Raw genomic sequence first — 5,228 nt, forward strand, 5'->3', positions numbered from 1 at the left:
AAGTGTAATGTATGTCACATAAAAGAAAAAAACGTATGAGCTTTATGAAATCCTCAAATTATGCCTAAAGAAATTTTGATTTTTAGTATTGGATCAATTTGTAAATATTCAAAGAATGATGGTAAGTCGTTTTCAATTTTTTTTTCCAATCAAATTTAATATAATTTACAACATAATCAATATTTGAATTAGTTATCGAGAATTATCGACCCAAAAATTATGATATGTAACAACACGACGTTCACCAAACATCTCAATTGTGTATTTGTGTAGGATAAGTTTTTTTTTCTTTAACTGAATCATATAAGTTACTTCTTTTTATTGTGTAGGGTATGTAGGATAAGATTTATTTACTGTGTAGGGTGTGTATGATACGTTATTTTACTGTGTAGGGTGTGTAGTATAAGTTTTTTTTTATTGTGTAGGGTGTGTAGGATAAGTTTTTCGTTACTGTGTAGGGTGTGTAGGATACGTTATTTTACGGTGTAGGGTGTGTAGGATAAGTTTTTCGTTACTGTGTAGGGTGTGTAGGATACGTTATTTTACGGTGTAGGGTGTGTAGTATATTTTTATTATTATTGTGTAGGGTGTGTAAGATAAGTTTTTTTTACTGTGTAGGAAATAGTTTTTAACGATTAAATGTGTATGATAGATATGCTTACTATGTATGGTAAATAATGTTGCTGATGTTGAAGTTCAAGAAAAGAAAGCTAAAAGAATGTCAAAATTGAGCAATGTGAAATTCCAAGTCTACGTACAACAATAATACATGTATATTGTTAATATTATTGTGATTTGTATATAGCTTAAGTTTCTATGTAATAATAAATTGAAGTGATGACAATAATAATAACCATTTTTCATTCAATAAGAATAGTTTGTTCAATACAAATATTCAACTTAATCTTAATATGCTGATGTTTAAAATTGTAAATAGATCGATGGGTAATGGTGAAAGCATTTAGATATTTATTATAAAATAATAATAATAATATGTTTTGAAACCTCTTACAATTAATAGTTACTAAAACTAACTTTTGGATAGATTACATTCATACCCTTGTTGATAAAACTAATGGACAAATAAAAAGAAAATATATGATTGGTTGTAATGATTTCTCGCAGTTCTCGCACTAAAAATACTTCTGAAATGAACCTAATCCTATATATATATATATATATATATATATATATATCAACCACGTTAATTCCACCTCTTACAATGTCAAATATTTTCTTAAAATTAAATTTATCACACAGTGGATGTATACATTCGGTTCTCTACAATGAAAGTAAAGTACCTCGCTAGGAGATATCCTAGATTCCTTGCCATATCGACTAAATCACCTTTACCAATTTTTCTAACCTCCACATTATCGATGAAAACCGATCGGCCTCCCCCGTAAGCTCTACCAGGAAATTGAGAAAACTCGCCTCCATGAAAAATATTAAATGTAAACAGGTTGTTATCATCTGTAATTAAAAGAGAAAAAATCAATCTTTTTTTATAAATTGAACTAATAACAGAAAATCTGTTTATAACTTAAACTATTAACACAAAAGAAACCCCTAATTTGAATTTATTGTTAGTGTCGAGAGAAAACTCCTCGTCAGGAAGACGTATCCTCCACACTCCACGACCCATTGAAGAAGATGGAGAATGAAGAAGAAGACTAGCGATGATGAAGATGACCACGGTTTCAATTTCACAATGAAAGTGATTTTGATTAATGAAGAAGATGGGGAACGACGACTAATGGAGAACGATTACTGTTAACTTGATGTTGGGGTAAAGTGATTTTTAGATAGGGTAAATGTAATAGCAAAAGGATATTGATAAAAATAGCCCTCAGTTTAACGTCTTGGTTAACGTCAGCTAGATGGAGGGACTCAACGTGTTCAATTTTTAAACGACAGGGATTCAAGAAGTTCATTTTTTCAGGGATTCAACGTGACTCCGCCCTAAATCCCAAGGACTCAAACAATAATTTTCTTTAATTTACAATATGTTTATAATAAAGTTCCCCATGGTTTGTGACATAATTAATTGCTAGTTTATGTGTAAAATACGTAACATTTTGATATCATTGTTGTCTAGTCTTCTAATTTTTGTATTATTGGGATTTAGTTTTTATAAAACTTTTATTGTTTTTATTTAATTATTTATTTAGAAAAAGGTTTGAAGGATAAAGATCGGAAATTTCATGGTACATGTATGATTTAGATATAGAATAGAAAAAAGAGACAAAAAGTTCCTTTGGTATTGATGCCGTAAAGACACAGATGGTAAAAGATGAGAGGGAAAAGAGAAATGAGAGGGAAAAGAGAAATGAGTAAAATGACACCATTTGTCCATCACCAACCAATGCAAGATTAAAATTCTTGCATTTGTGTTTACCACATCATTTAATAATTCACTCTATTTTATTTCTTTCTTAGGCTTTGTGTAGTGGGCGACAAATTTAGGCGATAATGAAGTTTTGGGGGTGACAACACCGCGCTTGGCGGCGATAAAAGGGCGTCAATGGGGAGGGGCGACTAGTATTTGTCGTCAGATGTGTGTGTGTTTGTTTATTATTATTATTATTATATTATATGTGTATGTGATACATATATATATATATATATATGGGCTACAACATCATTACACCCATAAAACAAAAACTCACCATTTACTGACTGGACACCGCATAACACAAATCACCTCATTTTGTAGCCCCTCCACTACACATGACCTTACTTCACAAAAGATTTTTCTCTCTATCTTCTCTCACCTCCATATCACCTCCACTTCATATTCTTTTCTTGAAAAACACTCACAAACATTTGCCACATCACCCCATTAGAGATGTTCTAAAAAACTAAAAATGAATGTGTTGACTATAGAGTATTTTACATTAGTTGTTTCTTTTCTTGATAACACCAACATATTCTTAATATTTTAGTTAATAAGTTATTTGGAATAAATGGCTTGTTTGAACCATGCGCTACTAAAACGCATTAGATGAAGATGATCATAAGTGTTAGAAGGAGGGTTGCTTAAATAGACCTGTTAAACTTGTTAGAAAGTTGATAAGTGGTTTTGCGGTCGAATTTAATCCCATAATTTTTAAGTCATTACTTTAACTAAGCCATACCTGGATGTTAGCAGGTTTTTAACACACTTAACAATGAGAAAAAGGTCTTGAAATGTATCATTTGGCCAAATCAATGTACTAGTCTCATCTCAAAATATAATAGAAACTTTGCTTAATCAGTCAGTCTAATTTTTATACGAAACAAAGTGATATTGTTTTGAGATAAGCCAGTTTTTACCCAAATTTGTTATAATTCAAATCCATTTTGACTTAACACCAAATCCACCCAACTCATCCTGCTTGTTTTTCCAGGAATAATAATATTTAAAAATAAAAATGATGTGACCATAATAAAATAATTATAAATAAAAACATCTAATTTGCCATTGGGCTATCTAAGTATCTAACCCGTCTTTCATTGGTTCCTTTGTTGAAAGTCAACATATTAAGTAAACTAAACATTAGGTGCCCAAATGCAGCTACTATCTCACTATCATATGTTTGGTGTCACTTAACCTCATCACCGATTCCATTTCCCTCTTTTCCCACAGATTTATTTAAACTTTTTCAGTGATCAAATAAAAAACAATACTTTTTGAATTACCTTTTAAACTAATTTAAACTATTCAATTTCCTTCTTAACCTTCTTTAAATTCACTCCAAAGTCCAAACCTTTCATTCACACACACATAATGAAGAACACCATTAATAATGGCAACACCAAACTTATTCTTCTTCATCCCTTCATTCAAAAACAAAGAAACCCGAACCGCCTTTGGCTCATCACCCTCGTGTCAGTAATCACCTTAGCCTCCCTTCTAACCCTCGTCTACACCCGTGAATCGTTTCAAATAACCACCACTACACGTATCACAGCCACCACTAACCAACAACAACCGCTACCTAAATCAGTAGTCAAAGCACTTATTCACTATGCCGCGAACACCAACACCACCAACCACATGACACAAACCGATATAAAACAGATTTATGACGTCTTAAAACAATGTACCACCCCTTGTAACTTTCTTGTATTCGGACTCACACAAGAAACCCTACTATGGACTGCTTTGAACCACCTTGGCCGCACGGTTTTCATAGATGAAAACCGCTACTATGCTGCCTATATGGAGGAAAAGCACCCGGAAATTGAGGTTTATGACGTCCAATACACCACCAAGATCAGTGAGCTCAACGAGCTCGTGACTTCTGTTAAAGAACACATGCATAACGAGTGTCGGCCCGTGCAAAATCTCTTGTTCTCCGATTGCAAGATTGGGTTAAATGATCTTCCTAACCAATTATATGAATTGGACTGGGATGTGATTCTAGTGGACGGTCCACGCGGGTACTGGCCCGAAGGTCCAGGGAGTATCTCAGCAATATTCACCGCGGCAGTTCTTGCCAGGAGCAAAAAGGGCGGGAATGATAAGACCCATGTGTTTGTGCATAATTGTAATAGGGAGGTTGAGAGGGTGTCTAGTGAAGAGTTTTTGTGTAAAGAGAATTTGGTCAAGTCTTCTAATAAGGATTTGTTAGCTCACTTTGTAGTGGACAGAGTGGCGACGGAGGGCGGCAGAAGCCAATTCTGCCTTGATCACCGGACAATGCTCTCATAAGCCGCTAATCGCCACCACTTTGTATTTTTCAATATAACCATTTGAAATTGAAAGTAAAGTACATGTCATGTAGCGAATTGGTAGTAAAACCTGTGTGTTGCGACATGTAAAACCGTGAAAAATTTTAACTTCATTCACGTTAAAACAAAAACATTGATAAAAATTGGCACACGCAATGGCAAACTCGGATTTTATAAAATATGATACTATAATTTTTGTAAATCGTAAGAGGAAAACAAAAAAAAACTATAAAAAAAATGAAACAACTTTGACCGCGTGTATGACTTCAATGACTTACACATTGAATACAATTCACACAAAAACAAAAACAAAGATAAAAATAAGCATGTTGTGATGGTATATTCAGAACCCTACAAAACATCTATTAAAAGTTATAAGACAAAACAAAGTTTCATAACTAGGGGTGTTCATCGGATCGGTCATCGGCTATTAAGGTTGTTTAGATTTGAAATTTTTTCTTGGATCCGAAAACCAAACCGGTCCAATTTCAAAATTCGCTAACAGAACCGAA

At 33.3% G+C, this 5,228-nt stretch overlaps 1 long non-coding RNA gene and 1 pseudogene across 1 annotated transcript; both read left to right on the forward strand.

Moving 5' to 3' along the window:
* Window positions 1-252: 252 nt before the first annotated feature.
* Window positions 253-695, forward strand: LOC143580082 (uncharacterized). The gene is made up of 2 exons (XR_013143581.1): window positions 253-439; window positions 602-695. It is a non-coding gene; the product is annotated as an uncharacterized LOC143580082 (long non-coding RNA).
* A 2,781-nt stretch (window positions 696-3,476) lies between these two features.
* LOC143580083 (protein IRREGULAR XYLEM 15 pseudogene) lies at window positions 3,477-4,719 on the forward strand (annotated as a pseudogene).
* Window positions 4,720-5,228: the final 509 nt, after the last annotated feature.

This window comes from Bidens hawaiensis, unplaced genomic scaffold (genome assembly GCF_021521415.1).
Source record: "Bidens hawaiensis isolate Kalapana, Puna unplaced genomic scaffold, B.hawaiensis_p1.1 tig00030218_1, whole genome shotgun sequence".
In the NCBI taxonomy this organism is placed as follows: Eukaryota; Viridiplantae; Streptophyta; class Magnoliopsida; order Asterales; family Asteraceae; genus Bidens; species Bidens hawaiensis.